The 18,209-nt window shown below is 41.5% G+C and overlaps 1 protein-coding gene across 6 annotated transcripts in view; it reads right to left on the bottom strand.

Moving 5' to 3' along the window:
- The window catches only part of LOC139760854 (uncharacterized), a 206,610-nt gene that overhangs the window by 176,231 nt on the left and 12,170 nt on the right, over positions 1–18,209 (bottom strand). For 2 of the 6 annotated variants that reach the window (XM_071684554.1, XM_071684556.1), the window contains exon 2: positions 3,395–3,483. The exons of the other annotated variants lie outside the window; for them this stretch is intronic. The gene's annotated coding sequence lies outside the window, so the exon portion shown is untranslated. The remainder of the gene's footprint in view (positions 1–3,394; positions 3,484–18,209) is intronic. 6 annotated transcript variants of the gene reach the window in all.

Genomic DNA, 18,209 nt, shown 5'->3' with positions numbered 1-18,209 from the left:
ACTATGACGCTGTAATTACGGCCGAAAGTTGAACTAACTCGTCCACTTGAGTTTATGGTCCACAATATCCATCACCAACACTCACCATTATACCCCGTCTTCCACCTTCAGGCAATGATGCTGGTGCTTCTGATCTTCCTCCTGTACATGATGCTGTTGGTGTTAATGTTGTACGGCTGCTGCTGCTGGTACTAGCACTGCTGCTTTTGTTGTTGCTGTTTCTGGCTGCCAACAGTGCCGCTGCTAGTTCCTGTAATGCTGTTGCTGGTACTAGCACTGCTGATGCCGATGCTAGTACTGGTGCAGCTGCTGCCAGTACGGATGCTTCTCATACTAGCTCTAGTGCTTCTGAGTACTAACTTCGCTGGTGCAACAGCTATTTCTGCTGCTGCTGGGACTATTACAGCTGCTCCTGATGCTAGAACTGGTGCTACTGGTACGAGGACAGCTGCTCCTAGTGCTTGATACTGGTGATGTTGATACTTATGAAGCTAGTTCTACTACTACGACTAAAACAACAACAATAATAATAATAATAATAATAATAATAATAATAATAATAATAATAATAATGATGATAATAATAATGATAATTCACGATAATAAAGCTAACCGTTCACTGAACAGACTGAAGCCATAGGCTGTAAAAAGGGAGGGGGTTAAACAGTCTCTGCATAAATCCTGGGATGGCGGTCTACTTATTATCATTAACGAAGCTCATAATGACGAAGCTGATGTGCAGTACAACGGTCTTGGTTTGGTTAATGATGACGCTGCGCTACGGCAAAAGCCAGTGATTTACTGATGTCCCGTGCTGTTAAATGGACTACCGTCAGCTGCCCAGGCTCGACTCATCTACTGTCATCACACGCAATAACTGGCGAGGAAATATGACCACATGTCAACCATACAACCCGCCTCAATTAGAACAATGAATCGCCGAAAAGAGAATGTCTGCATCACCACAGAAGTCTACTGTCACCCTTTGAACTCCCTACTGACATGAAGCTGATCGACAACACATATAATAACGGCAAACATACATCTAATAACGGCAAACATACATCTAATAACGCCAAACATACATCTAATAACGCCAAACATACATCTAATAACGCCAAACATACATTCTAATAACGCCAAACATACATCTAATAACGCCTAACATACATCTAATAACGCCAAACATACATCTAATAACGCCTGACATACATCTAATAACGGCAAGCATACATCTAATAACGCCAAACATACATCTAATAACGGCAAACATACATCTAATAACGCCAAACATACATCTAATAACGGCAAACATACATCTAATAACGCCAAACATACATCTAATAACGGCAAACATACATCTAATAACGCCAAACATACATCTAACAACGCCAAACATACATCTAGTAACGGCAAACATACATCTAATAACGCCAAACATACATCTAATAACGCCTGACATACATCTAATAACGGCAAGCATACATCTAATAACGCCAAACATACATCTAATAACGGCAAACATACATCTAATAACGCCAAACATACATCTAATAACGGCAAACATACATCTAATAACGCCAAACATACATCTAATAACGGCAAACATACATCTAATAACGCCAAACATACATCTAATAACGGCAAACATACATCTAATAACGCCAAACATACATCTAATAACGGCAAACATACATCTAATAACGCCAAACATACATCTAATAACGGCAAACATACATCTAATAACGCCAAACATACATCTAATAACGGCAAACATACATCTAATAACGCCAAACATACATCTAATAACGGCAAACATACATCTAATAACGCCAAACATACATCTAACAACGCCAAACATACATCTAGTAACGGCAAACATATCTCAGAACAGTCGCACAAGATAAGAGCACCTGGTTTACAGAATATGCTGTTTGTCAGCAAAAAGCAAAAATGGTTAGGCTCTTGAAATTTTCCTCGCATATTTCTTGAAGCAATTCACCGAAGTCGTCAGAGTCACCGGAAACTTTTTACCTTTTTTATATTCCCACGAAATATTTCCCGTCCATGTTTGTCTGTTACCCAGGTTGTTAAGGTTGACCCCATGTTCCGATCACCATCCCAATGTCATATTCCATCGGGTTTGACGCACTGTACTTGATATATATATATATATATATATATATATATATATATATATATATATATATATATATATATATATATATATATATATATACCCATGGGTATGATGGCCTGGTCTTTGACCTATATCTTATGGGCCATGTCAAGACCCAAGGCCCGTCTTAGCGTGTTCACTGATCATATCATTTTGCGGAAGAGAATAAAGAAAGCTTCGTCTCCAACACACATACACACACACGTATCCCCAATAATACACATCAAAGTACACTTAACGATGTCGATTGGATGAACTATCTAAGAAGAATCTAACCCCATACTGGAGATCAGAAAAAAAAAGAAGTTATTTCATGAACCAAAAAGAATCGAAAGGTTTCCGAGCTCGAGGCAGCCATCGCATGTCCTTCTACAGGAAAACATGTGACGGTCGGCTACGATAGGGTCATGAAGGTAAGTCGTGAGACCAACCGGGACGATCGGTTACTTTTTAAGGTCGTGATGGCCAGACGTGACACTACTACCTGGGACGGTCGGGAAAGATGAAGCCGTGAAAGCCAGCGACGAGTCTGGGGTTATATCTGATGTCGGAAGATGAAAAACACCTCAATCATATCAATTCAGTAAGTAATTCCCGGATAATACAATCTGCATGGCTTGATATGGCCTTCGCCAGGAGTCAAGAGACTGGCGGAGGGAGGGAAGGGATGACGTACAAAAGACAACGGTGATACTCTCCACAGACGGGCGGGCAAAAGGCGGCCCGCGGGCCGAATCCAGCCCTTTAAAGACCATCCTGACCGCGGTTACCTGCAATCTTGAAGAAAGTAATCGAAGTTTCAACCCACAAAGAGAGCACGAGACTAGATTGATGGTCTGTTGTGGGTTTGCAAAAAGCCATTCACGGAATAAAACAATATATTTACAAATTACAAATGTGCGAGTTTTGTTTTAAGATGATTATTCTTATAATTGAAACATATCTTTTTTGTAAATGGCCCCTGTCTAGAAACTCTCGTCAGAGTGCGAGGGCAGGAGCTAAGGCATTTAACATGGCCTTAACTGTCTGTGGAACATACGTGAACAAGTAAAACTGAACTACAACTGCAAAACTTACCTGCATCCGTAAAACTCACCGATTCCCATACAGTAAATGGCGCGCGTCTGTAAACTTCACCAGTGCCTGTAGAAAAAACTTACAATTGTATATAAGACAACTGCAACCACGGAAGACATTTACACCTGCATAACTCACCTGCATCCGAGGTACAGAGCAAGACCAGCAAAGTAAGAGACCACTATCCACGCTCCACTCTTTACTCACATACCACGTTCAATACTCACCTGCAAAAGAGCAAAAAAAAAAAAAACAACTTAGTATTGGAATAAGGCGGGAGACGGGTAAAAAGAAGTGGGAGACGGGAGCGCACAAAAGGGAGACGGTAGGACGAACAAGAAAGAATGGTCAAAGGGAAGAAAAATAGGAAGGATACGAAGTCAGCACAAGTGTCTGGAGGAGGAAGTCAGGGTATAACTTAGGAAAGAACTGGATGACGCAGTGCTGGTGTGGAGGGAGAAGACGAAGGGTTGGCGGTGGGTAGGGAAGACTTTCCTCTTTGTCGATCCTCAACCTACCATCTTTCCTTAACCCCTTCCCACTTCTCCTCGCATTCCTTCCCTCTGGTAAGGCAAATTGGATTAGGCTAGCCCTTCGACGTGGGCACATTTGCTAAGATGTCGAGTCATTTCAAAAACACAATTCTTACATTTAAAAGAGAGATAACGTCAACAGGAAGATAAAGACCAGCGAAACGTCACCGGCATTCTCTCTCGTCATAGAGGGAAAAATATACACCAGAGTCATCCATACCTGTTATCATCATGAAAAGCAGGCATTACGGATCTTCCCAAACATTTCCTAAAGAAAAATATATGGTGGTATTACATCAAAGAAATAATAATTTTTACCCTTACTCCTCATATTCTTGTGATAGGAAAATCACTTGTATTATTGCTTATGAGATATTCAATAGTTCATCTTAATATTAACGTAAGCTGAAGTGTACATAAATCTCTAAGATAATAAACAAAATTTGAAAAATTCTATTGGCTTAGCGTACATGGCAAAAAATAACGCCAGACAAGTTACCTTATACTGTATGTGTGCGTGTGTGACCTTTCTCGTTTACATATATATATATATATATATATATATATATATATATATATATATATATATATATATATATATATATATATATAGTGGGGTTTTGAATGGACCGCGATATATATATATATATATATATATATATATATATATATATATATATATATATATATATATATATATATATATATATATATATATATATATATATATTCTGTCATACTATTCGCCATGCGGGAAATGGCGAATAGTATGACAGAATATATATATATATATATATATATTTTATACTTTGTCGCTGTCTCCCGCGTTTGCGAGGTAGCGCAAGGCAACAGACGAAAGAAATGGCCCCCCCCCCCCCATACACATGTATATACATACGTCCACACACGCAAATATACATACCTACACAGCTTTCCATGGTTTACCCCAGACGCTTCACATGCCTTGATTCAATCCACTGACAGCACGTCAACCCCGGTATACCACATCGCTCCAATTCACTCTATTTCTTGCCCTCCTTTCACCCTCCTGCATGTTCAGGCCCCGATCACACAAAATCTTTTTCACTCCATCTTTCCACCTCCAATTTGGTCTCCCTCTTCTCGTTCCCTCCACCTCCGACACATATATCCTCTTGGTCAATCTTTCCTCACTCATTCTCTCCATGTGCCCAAACCACTTCAAAACACCCTCTTCTGCTCTCTCAACCACGCTCTTTTCATTTCCACACATCTCTCTTACCCTTACGTTACTCACTCGATCAAACCACCTCACACCACACATTGTCCTCAAACATCTCATTTCCAGCACATCCATCCTCCTGCGCACAACTCTATCCATAGCCCACGCCTCGCAACCATACAACATTGTTGGAACCACTATTCCTTCAAACATACCCATTTTTGCTTTCCGAGATAATGTTCTCGACTTCCACACATTCTTCAAGGCCCCCAGAATTTTCGCCCCCTCCCCCCACCCTATGATCCACTTCCGCTTCCATGGTTCCATCCGCTGCCAGATCCACTCCCAGATATCTAAAACACTTCACTTCCTCCAGTTTTTCTCCATTCAAACTCACCTCCCAATTGACTTGACCCTCAACCCTACTGTACCTAATAACCTTGCTCTTATTCACATTTACTCTTCACTTTCTTCTTCACACACTTTACCAAACTCAGTCACCAGCTTCTGCAGTTTCTCACATGAATCAGCCACCAGCGCTGTATCATCAGCGAACAACAACTGACTCACTTCCCAAGCTCTCTCATCCCCAACAGACTTCATACTTGCCCCTCTTTCCAAAACTCTTGCATTTACCTCCCTAACAACCCCATCCATAAACAAATTAAACAACCATGGAGACATCACACACCCCTGCCGCAAACCTACATTCACTGAGAACCAATCACTTTCCTCTCTTCCTACACGTACACATGCCTTACATCCTCGATAAAAACTTTTCACTGCTTCTAACAACTTTCCTCCCACACCATATATTGGGGTGAAGAGGGTGGTGAGAGTAAGTGAGCTTGAGAAGGAGACCTGTGTGAGGAAGTACCAGGAGAGACTGAGTACAGAATGGAAAAAGGTGAGAACAATGGAAGCAAGGGGAGTGGGGGAGGAATGGGATGTATTTAGGGAATCAGTGATGGATTGCGCAAAAGATGCTTGTGGCATGAGAAGAGTGGGAGGTGGGTTGATTAGAAAGGGTAGTGAGTGGTGGGATGAAGAAGTAAGAGTATTAGTGAAAGAGAAGAGAGAGGCATTTGGACGATTTTTGCAGGGAAAAAATGCAATTGAGTGGGAGATGTATAAAAGAAAGAGACAGGAGGTCAAGAGAAAGGTGCAAGAGGTGAAAAAAAGGGCAAATGAGAGTTGGGGTGAGAGAGTATCATTAAATTTTAGGGAGAATAAAAAGATGTTCTGGAAGGAGGTAAATAAAGTGCGTAAGACAAGGGAGCAAATGGGAACTTCAGTGAAGGGCGCAAATGGGGAGGTGATAACAAGTAGTGGTGATGTGAGAAGGAGATGGAGTGAGTATTTTGAATGTGTTTGATGATAGAGTGGCAGATATAGGGTGTTTTGGTCGAGGTGGTGTGCAAAGTGAGAGGGTTAGGGAAAATGATTTGGTAAACAGAGAAGAGGTAGTGAAAGCTTTGCGGAAGATGAAAGCCGGCAAGGCAGCAGGTTTGGATGGTATTGCAGTGGAATTTATTAAAAAAGGGGGTGACTGTATTGTTGACTGGTTGGTAAGGTTATTTAATGTATGTATGACTCATGGTGAGGTGCCTGAGGATTGGCGGAATGCGTGCATAGTGCCATTGTACAAAGGCAAAGGGGATAAGAGTGAGTGCTCAAATTACAGAGGTATAAGTTTGTTGAGTATTCCTGGTAAATTATATGGGAGGGTATTGATTGAGAGGGTGAAGGCATGTACAGAGCATCAGATTGGGGAAGAGCAGTGTGGTTTCAGAAGTGGTAGAGGATGTGTGGATCAGGTGTTTGCTTTGAAGAATGTATGTGAGAAATACTTAGAAAAGCAAATGGATTTGTATGTAGCATTTATGGATCTGGAAAAGGCATATGATAGAGTTGATAGAGATGCTCTGTGGAAGGTATTAAGAATATATATATATATATATATATATATATATATATATATATATATATATATATATATATATATATCGCGGTCCATTCAAAACCCCACTACACGAAACACCGCCAATATAAATGAAAATCTATTACTTTGTTTCTTTTCACTTATGGATACAATACATACATTCTGTAAGGAAAAAACTCATATTTTCAACAAGATGAGCTGCGTATTCTGAGAAATGAATATAACATTTTCCCTTCCCACGCCTTCCTCATCTCCCATCAACCTCTCACACTGCCATGATCATTAACACTTTCTTAATCCTTCTCTTATCCATTACCCATTGACAACTCTCCGTTTCCTCTCAAATTAACGCTCCCTCTCCTTCCCATAAGTCTTGAGGTCTGTGCATAACATAACTCATCAGCCAACGCTGGCCATCATCAGCCCAATCCTTGTGGTTACTGGGATCACCACCACTCACCTGTTACTACCCCGGAAATACAACAGAAAACAGTGCCATATATACGTTTTAGTACATATACGTTTCAGTACAGATTCGATAAAGTTTGCTTCAAATCCACGAAACAAATAATTTTCGCCTCTTTAGCCATCCACCAGCATCAAGAAGTAAAAGGAACATCGTCACGAACACAATACCAGAAACAGCAGCAGCAGCAGCAGGGGAAGAGAAGCACCAACACATCTGGCGCGGAAAGAACTCAGGTTACTGGTTGGCCTTAATGCACATTGAGGAGATGCACGGTGCCGGCCACCAGCGGCCCAGGATACTCACTAACTACACTATCCCCGTCCCTTGCGTCTTCTACCAGCGCTCCTGGCCTGGGGGGAGCCTACACCAGCCCTGTAACATCCACATCCCCTGTTAACCGTGAACAATAAAAATAATGTCGAGAGGGTTGAAATCCTGGCCATAATTTCCCAAGGGGAAGTAGGTTTTTTGTGACTAGTACGTTCTCCCAAACCTTCAAAATGCCTGCAAGTTACAACCATCGGATTTCAAAGGTTTCTTCCAACGAAAAAAAAAAGTATCTATCTACCTTAATGAAACGTTAAATAACTTAATCATTTTTCTCTCTGCATCTTTCGCCTTCCTTACGGCTCCTAATATCTTCTATCCCTTCCTTCTCCCATTCCCCATCATCTATGGCCACGCCCACTTAAAGCACCTGGGAAATCAGGACAGTACAACCTCCGCCCTCAACACCCCTGACACGCCCACTTTAACTGGGAGGAACCACATCAGATGCCTCGCCCTGACACGCCCACTCTTGAGGTTTTCCTCACTGGGTGAACACTAATAAGGAAACTTTATCCAAGTCAAATCTACCAGGAGCCATCAACACCGCTCTTATCCAGGTCTACCCACAACCCCACGTATTCTTCTGAAGCCGTCGGTCACCACTTGGTCCCAGGTCCACCCATCGCTTCCCACTTTTTTGCCTTCAACCAACAATGTCCATTTTTTATTCCATCCACCAATGCTCACCTGTAACAGTGCCCAACAAAACCCACTCTTAGTTCCACCCATCCTCGCCTGACAGTGACTTCGGAGGTCTACTTCGCAGCTCGGGCTGGGTCCCACACTGCCTGGTTGGTCGACCAAGCTCTTGAGAACTGCGGCCCGCATGCCCATGTAACCACCATGGCCTACCTAGTTTGGTACACTTGGTAAATAATCATCCAGGGCCTTGGTATTACTGTAACATCCACTCTTTCTTGGAAATTTCATATTACAGAAATAGCCAAGTCTGCCTCTAAGAAACTGCTTGTCCCGTATACATGTCGAAACTACTACTCTGAACAATTGCTCCGTTTATACAAGGGATTGATTCATCCTTGTATGGTGGAGTACTGCTCTCACATTTGGGTAGTTCTTGCTCTGTATCCTTACCTGACACAGTTGAGTCGAAAGCGATCCGACTTATAAGCTGTCCCAGGATAACTTCCAAACTTGACCCCTTTGCCCTACGCCGCATTGTTGGTTCACTTTCCCTCTTCTATAGGTATTACTTTGGTTTTTGCTCCCGAGAGCAGGCTGCTTGTATATCCCTACCACTAGCTAGACCACGCAATACTCGGCAACGTGCTGCGTCACATAATTTTTGTATGGCCATCAGCAACTCAATGGTGGGCCATTTTGAAAACTTTCCCTACACGTCGATGCTTTGGAACTCTCTACCTTCTCATGTCTTTCCCAATAATTATGACCTGGCACATTTTAAAAGACAGGTCTTTCACGTCCACAAAAATTCGTATAAACTTTCTCTTGTCTTTTCTTTTTTCCGCTTTATAACTCTCTATATTTCAATTAAGACCCGGCCTTGATGTGGACTTCTGTTGGTGACTGGAGCCCTCACCATAAAAAAAAAAAATGCTATCGAGAAAAAGTTGATGATTCTAATATAAAAGGATCGGAGGTTATTTTCAAAGGTGTACACAGACTTCATACACTGTACCGCCCAGAAAGGTTCTGGTGCTGATATCATCTTATGCATTTGATGTTTGGTCCATCTGGTCAGTGGCGTCTCTGAGAGGCCATTTGTGACAGATTGAGCAGATACAAGGAGAACAAAGGATGGAGAACGAAGAGCAAAGAATTAATAGCTCACTCAAGGTTTTTGGTTTAGATGAACTAATGACATAGAAAACTGAATAGGAGAAAGAGGAAGAGAAGAAACATAAAGAGGAAGATGAGGAGGTGGAAGGGGAACCATGACTACGGAGACAATCAATCATATATAAGACGAAGACGAGCTAAAAAGAGGATATGAAGATGAGAAAAAAAAAATACCCGGTCATAAAAGAGAAGAAATGGAAGCAAAAATAAGAAACAACAATCAAGGGAAAAGCTAAAGAAAATAATAAAAGCAACACATGAACGAAAAAAAAACGTAAATACGGGAGGAACAAGACTCCGAAAATTATGAAGGAACAAGTCAAAAAATCTGATAATGACGATGCAATCTATAATAACGGAAACATCAAAATAAAGATAAGGAAACAAGACGAAGAATGATAACAAAAACATATTAAGAAAGACGTAGAGAAACGGAAATAAAGAACAACACATCAAGGGTAAGGAAGATAAATCAACAAGAGTAAGGACATGAAATATGTTCAGCAGAAAAAGATATTCCAATCAGAAACATTCGACATCACCAAAATAATCCAGTACTGTGTGACAAACCAAAACAGCCAAATGTTGCAATAACATGAACAACAGTCCAGCAGCATGAACATGCAACTTAAGAACGGTCTGGCAACATGAACACTGAACGTAATAGCGGTCCAGCAGCAAGCATATACATGAAGAAGAGTCCAGTGACAATAAACACGCAACATGAACATATGTTCCATTGGTCTGAGCTCGCAGTATAGCCAAGTTTTTCCGTTACGTTTGCCTGGGACCACCAAAACCGCCCCAGCAGTCTGAGAGAGCAACACACTAAATCCTGTGGCAGTGGTTTACCTAAGCAATAACCTTCTGCAGCATGAACCCGCTGAAGAGGGAAGCTGATTTAGCAGGAAGCTACAGTAGCATAAACCCTACCGTAGCAGGAACATACTGAAGAGGGAACCAACTTCAGCAGAAACCTAATGTATTGGGAACCTGCTGTAAGGGAGAGTCCGGCCCCATACCCACCTGTAACACAGGTATGTGAACAGAAAAACAGCCAATGTTCCTGAGATCTCAGTTTATACTGCACCACAACCACTGCTCATATCACGTTTGCTTGCGAAAGGTAACTAACTCACTAATACCAGTCTTCAACACAGCCATCTCTTCCAGTGGTGAGATCTTCCATCACATACACGTGATACTCAGGCCTAACATCAGAGTACACTGTTCCAGCCACGTGTTCCTGTGGTTCCAGTTGCACGATCTAACTTTACAGCCAACTGTTCCGGTGGTGCGATCCTGCACCAAAACAAACTGCCCCAGGATGCATCACAGCCAAGTATCCCAGTGGTGTCATTCTACACCACAGCCAACTGTCCCATGTGGTGTAATCTTGAATGAGCTAACAGTGGCGTCATATTCCATTGCAGCTAACTGTTCTACCTAAGTGATCTTACAACGTACCCAAAGGTAACAAGAGTGCTGACAAAGTGCGAGATACCCCTGCAGGCCGGGCATATCACAGTGCTGCCACAAGATGCCTGAAACACCTCAATGTACTCACGATATCGAAAACATGCAAAAGATGCAGATATTAACAAGTTCATACCACAAGAAACCTGGTAAAACTCGTGGAGCCCAGCGGGAGCGGTGGGAGGAGAGTGCCAGGAAGGAAGGAGCCAAGTGAGGGAGAAGTAAGGGAAGTGGGAGGCAAGACCGTAGGGAAAGTTAGACAACAAGAAAGGTGAGAGTAAGAGAGTTCATCACTGGGTGAGGAAAAGAAAAATGAGAAATGTAAGAGGGTATAAATAAGAATGTAAGTGCACGAAGACACTGATAAAGCTGATGGAGGAATGAGGTAAGAGGAGGAAGACGAGCACGAGTGAGGAGGTAAAAATGAACGTAAGAGGGGGTAAGAATGAGGATGAAGGGAGGCAAGAGGGAGAGAAAGAAAAATTGACAAATAAACGAGACAATAGTGGATAACGTACATGAGTGAGGGGGGAAGCAGGCAAGAACAACGGAGAAAAGAAGAAAAAATCTATGGAAGGTAAGGGATGAAAATGTTTCCCCACATCATTCAGCAACAAGCTTCAAAACCTGGATGCCCTCCAGCCAAAATACTAAACGTGGAAAATAAAAAATGAATTAGTCTTTTTGCGTTTGCTTCATTTTTTAACCTCAAAATGAGCGAATCACATCACTGGCATCCAGTTTTTGTCAGGGGCGCTCGCCCCCAACCCCCTAAAACTTTCGACCACTACATCTGCCGAGAAAAAATGAGCAGCACCGTGGATGGGAAAGCCATGGAAGGTACGTGTAAGGGAAGAAAGAGAAAACTAGGCAAAGAATATGGAAGGATGGAGATAAAAGGTAGGAGTATGGACGTAGGGAGCTAAACCTGACGGAAGAAGGGGGAGAGGGATATGAAAAAGGGAAGAAGTAAAACTAAGGGAGTGATGGTGAGAGAGAGTGAGACATTACGAGTGGAGAGAGAGAGAGAGAGAGAGAGAGAGAGAGAGAGAGAGAGAGAGAGAGAGAGAGAGAGAGAGAGAGAGAGAGAGAAGGAGGTAAGATTTTGGGAGGAAGAAGTAAATGAACCACGAGAGATGTACTAGGTAGAAAGGAAGAGAAGATGAGTGAATGAGGAAGAAGGTACGAGTGAAGGGAGGGAAAAGTAAACGTGAGAGAAGACAAAAGCAGGAAAGGAGAAAAATTTGCATAAGGGAAGAAATGTGTAGAATCATGGGGGAAAGAGGTAAGAGTACGGGAGGATGAAGGTAACAGCAGAGAAATGGGTGAGAGCAAATGAAGAAAGAGGCTACAAACGTACTGAATGAGGCCACGGAAAGGAAGTTGAGGTCAGAATGAGGAAGCGTGAGAATGAAGAAATATGGAATTTGAAGAAGGTAAAGGTGAAGGAGGAGAGGGATAAGAGTTTGTGAGAGAGGAGACAACAGGAGAAGGCGGGAGAACAAGAACCAGAGGTCAGAATATCATCAATATGAGGCATGGCAATACTCTAGAGAAGACCCACACCTGACATGAGTCTCTCTCTCTCTCTCTCTCTCTCTCTCTCTCTCTCTCTCTCTCTCTCTCTCTCTCTCTCTCTCTCTCTCTCTCTCTCTCTCATACGCACACGGAATAAGTGCTTCTCTACTATCGGGATGGTGGATGACTGGAGTAAACTAACTGACGAAACTGGGTATGCTGACAGTATTCAGAAGATTAACACGCTCACTGAAGGCACGGAAAGTTTGATATGAGGCACCATGAGCGTAGAACTGTATCCCCGTACTGTAAAACGTAATTACAAACATGCACAATGCCTGTCCGGTATGAATATTAGGACCATCGATGTTATTAACATCAAACAAGTTTATATTACACTTACTAAAGATATTCACAGTATGGTATAACGTCGAGCATAAATTTTACTGCAGCTCATCTATACGATTTCATTTCCCTTGCCCCTTACTATCTTGACCGCACACAACCTTGCGAATGTTCGTTACGATAAACCTGATAACCCGGAGCCTGACACCCCTTCCCCCACCCGACCTATTCCTCACACCCTCTACAGTGAAACTTCTCAAAACAACCTCACCCTTACACCACTCATCCTCACCTTCCCCACAAACACAACCTCTATAAACTATTTATACTAAACATTTTCCTCATAGTCAAATTCATGTATGTCATCTAAACAAACCCTACCAAAACATGCGTATCCTTCCCCCTCAACACACGTTTTATTCACATATGTTTTCTTACTCACACTTACACTTTAGTAGTTCTTCACTCTTATCCACATCAGTAAATCCCTCACAAGCGCCCTCTTCCTTCATATCGTGCTCCTTACCTCACCATCCTCACACATACACTCATCCCCTATAGACACACTATCTTTGTATTCACACAAGGTATATACATATTGTCCTAACCCACGCCTTATACACACGTCCCTTAAATCTGCGTTTGTGCCAATTCGGTACATGGGGAAAAAGTAATATGTTTTGGTGCTTTAACAGCGTTACTAGGTTCTAATTCAGCCTAGCTATATGATAGGAACCCCCAGCTCTGGCAACCACTCTCGGCCGGAGCACTCCAACTATTACAAGTATGGACTTCCGTGGTATGGCGGTAAAGCCTGCTGACCGAGACGCATTCACGGGGCCGCCAGGGGTCGAGCGCATCAGTCCGCCTCACAAGTCTGTCGGTTCATCATCCCTTAAGAGTTGGTCGATAAAATGAGTATCTAGGTCAAGAAAGGCATTTAATCAAAAGATGGCCGCATTCAATTGCCTTGACTCTTTTAACGTTTATTATCTCAAAAATTATCTTGTACGTTTATGTAAACTTAAAACGATAATGTTCTTCCTAATCAAAAACAAATGATAGTAATTATTCATAGAAAATATTAATATGGAACCCCAACACCATAACCGGAAAATCAACCAATATTGGGCTTGACGTAACAGATTAGAGCGCTTGTCCAAACCCCACGTATTGATTAATTAACTCCGCCTGGTGATCCTCGGTCCAGTGGCAGTGAAATATGACAGGTCGAAAAGGTTATGCACAACCTATGAATGGTGACGTTAAGCCTCACAGGAAAACATTAATACTTTCTCCTTCTTCTCCAGAAAATATGACTTAATGACAAGTGACACCTGTCTGTGCGATGAACAGCTTCCAGTTATCATGCAGCCATTTTACTTATATGTCATTCCCTGTTTTATATACTGGACAAATACTATATATATCAAAACATAAATATTCCATTTATAAGAAAGGTTCCTTGAATCTGGTATCATAGAACAGCTTCGTGAGCATATGGTGTGTCAACTGCACGAAAAACCTAACTTTCATTTACCACACCCTTACTCTTCACTCTTATAAGCCTGGAGCTCACACCTCTCCTCCTAAACATTCTCATCCTAAAACCCTTCGCCTTAAGCAACAGCCTATGCATTCTGCAATATATTCGTAGAGCTACTGAAAGAAAAACAAGTGTAGTGCAAGGAACGAAGGTATCAAATACACAATTTATCTGATACCACACGCCCTAGTTTAACGTTTAACTAAAGTTAGCCTATGCTAAAACCTACATAAATCTCTATGGTATAAATGAAGTTTATGTTAGATATTTCCACTACCACAACAACAAAAAATACCAAACACTAGTTGTTCAAACTAAAAACTACACTTTCTCTGAAAACCAAGAATTCAATCAAAATCAAAGTTGTTTTACTTCCACTTGAGTTAGTTTATATTGATAACGTTCTTTTGTCACTGACATACACAAAAAACTCATCAAAATTCAATAAATTTGAAGATTACAAAATAACTCCACTTATTTGCTACACTATCGGGTGGGTCAGCTGCTCCATCCCCCCCTAACACCTAAACACTCATCCTATCATTACCAACCCACGAAACTGTCACGTTCAACAGGCCTACCACATTTCTACGTCTTTACAAAAGCATATCACTTTTCCTCACTAAGATCACCACAATACTACAATCTAACACGCTCATCTCCACCTTGCTCTCCTCTTTTCAAGCTTTCCCCAACCCTGCCTCCTACCCCGTCCCCTGTTCCCACCCCAGTTTTTCTGTTGTTGGAGTTGCCCGCCAACGCTTGTCGAGGACGGACGTGCTCTAGCTACGCGCACGCCGACCCAGTTTCAAGGAGGCCTTTCTGTGTGCAGCTTAGTGACCCACCAGTGAAGTCTGAATCTTTGTGAGATCAATGAAGAAGGCTCCAGCTTCTCGAGTTGCCTGCCCTAGATGCTACCGGAAGTTCATCAGGGATTTTCTCCTCAGAGAAGAAGGCTAGTACACTTGCTTCTGCGACGCGTTTGATAGCTTTTCGGTAAGTATTAGGAAAAACAGCGAAGCCTTGGAGAAACTAGATGTTAGAATGAAAGGGTGGGAAGAGGAAGCTGAGTTCTTGGAGGCGAAAGCGGTTGCGACACAGGAAACAGAGAGAGGTATATCATCTAGGGTAAATAGCATAAACAGCAGGATAGCAAACGAAAAACTTGTCGCCGCATCACCGAACCTACAACCACTCGCAACAGGTTCAACGTACTAGATGAAGTACAGAATGATCGTAGCATCATCCTGGTCGGGGACTCTAGAATCTGAAAGTGAAAGGGATCTGAGGAACAAGGCGTTCAGTTTGACTAAGGGTAGAGGATGGATGAGACCTTGGCGACAGAGGTCCTCGGGGAGTAGCGGGAACACAGGCTGAGGAATTAGCAAAGAACAACTCAGGCAATATAAAAAGCGGGTTAGCACAGCTACAGGCAAACTCTCATAACTTTTAGGACCAAGGCTGGAAGGGTCCAGTGTGGGGAGGGTCAGAGTAAGGCTGCGAAACCAAAACAGATGGAGAACTGTCTCTTTCCTGTGACTGCACACGTAGACATTAAGTGATAATTATACAAACACATATCGACATAAAAAAAAATAAATAAAATAAAATTCAGTCAAGAAATAAAGTAAAATTTACAAAACGCGATGATCTATCCTATGCAGTTACTGAAAAACCGAACATTATTGCAACCTCAGAAACGTGGGTAAACTTAAGAATAACATTTAATCGCCGAGTTTGCAATACCCGAATACGAACTATTTACGAAAGATTCCTTATACAGTTATACAGGGTAGGTGGTTGAGTTTTGGTCTACGTTGATAACGATCCAATTGCTATTAAGATATGCAAAGTAGAGACACGCCCTTACGACTCTCTTTACACCGACATTACCGACAGTTCACAAGTATATTACGTATCAGCGTTACAGACCTAAGCAAAAATAAGACGGCGATAATATGCTATACAAGGAAATCAAAACCAGTAAACAGTAAAGAGATTATAATCAATAGTAGGAGACTTCAACGATCCAAACATAAACTGCAACACGTTAACAGGTGACCGAGAAGGATCGAGACTTACGGAACTGATTAAGACGCTTTTCTAGAAGTTAATAAAAAACCAACAAGAGGTAAAAACATCCTTGATCTTGGACTCACCAGAGACACAAACTTAATCAACTCTTGCGAAGTAGGTGAGAGTTTATCAAACAGAGATTAAAGTTTGATAAGATTAGAAATTTAGATTTTGAAATAAATGACAAACATCTGATCCCAGATTACAAGCGAGCAAATTTTGAAAACATTGGACACGAAATTCGCAGTACCAATTAGACAAAACTTCTAGACGTTCACACATTAGAGGGCATGTGGAATAATTCTAAAAACACACTACTTGAGATTGAAAATAAACATATTCCACGAATCACGAAGAGAACTTGCAATAATTCAAAGCAATCGTAGATGAATGTAAAAATAGGATTAATTTGCTAAAATGCGAAACACTGTTAAGCAACAAGGAAAACGCCACTCCAAAGCTAGGGGATGAAATTATTCACCGATAAAGTTATTCAAATTTAAAGAAACAATATAAAAAAGGGATTAATCATTTATAGGGAACAAAAATTTCCTATAAACATAATCCGAGTTTTTAAACCAAGAAATCTCTTCATCAACATAAAACACAATTATAAGAATGATAATACTAGTTCTCTGTGCACATGGGCGAATGCTGAACGCATATGTTAACAAACGCAATACAATAAAATACAGTGGAATGCAGTGGCTACAAATTATGGGCAAGAGAAAACTGCACTACTCACTGGGACCGGCAGCTTGAAAGAATCAACAACACAGCATCTACCTCTCGTGGGTATTTATAGGAAGAGGTAACTAAACAGGGGATAATTACACAGGGTCAGTTCTGACTGGTTGAGAGATATATGCAAATGAGATACTAACGTGAACCGAGCAGGCCCACATCTCGACTGTGATTGGCAAGAAACTGAGATCATGAAAGCTAAACTTCTCTCTAACGTAAGTGAGAGCTGACATCATGTAATGACTCATGGTCGCCTACCAGCTGTCACACCACTTTACGCCTGACCACACCCTTGCTCCCAAGGCCTAAGCAGCGGGCATGTACTTGTTTCATAATACCAAGTTCACGACATTAATACAACCCAGCACCCACAGAACAACACAATTCCGTAACAATACAAAGAAATTTAAATCAATGGGAACCGATGAAAATCTAGTGTAAGGTCATGACAGTAAATACGAGGAAACAATTTCTTGAAAGTTAAAAATAATCTCAAGGAATTCTTCAAATATATAAGAAAAAAGGATGACAGTAAAAGAAACAAATGGACCATTACGAAGCGAACATGACACACTAACTACGAACATGGGAATGGCTACCATACTAAATTATTCCTTTAACTCCGTATTTAAATACCTGTACCCATTAAATCCTAACAATCCAACGGCCCAGATAACTTAGCTCCAAGATTTTTCAAGGTCACGAGACAGATGATATGCCCCGTATCAAAAATATTCAACTAATCTCTATCGGATGGTCAGGTAGCAACTGAATGGAAACTAGCAAATGTTACTCCTATATATAGATAAGAAAAAAGGTATGCCTTGAACTACCGTCCAATAACTTTACGTCATTGTTGGGTAAAACGATGGAGAAAATAATACGAGATAAAACTGTCAAATTTCTAAATCAAAATATCGGACATCCAACCCGATTTCCGCTATAGATCATACCT

Source organism: Panulirus ornatus, chromosome 38 (genome assembly GCF_036320965.1).
Source record: "Panulirus ornatus isolate Po-2019 chromosome 38, ASM3632096v1, whole genome shotgun sequence".
Taxonomy (NCBI): Eukaryota; Metazoa; Arthropoda; class Malacostraca; order Decapoda; family Palinuridae; genus Panulirus; species Panulirus ornatus.
Note: the sequence above shows the minus strand (reverse complement) of the source record. Positions and strands in the feature narration are given on the sequence as shown.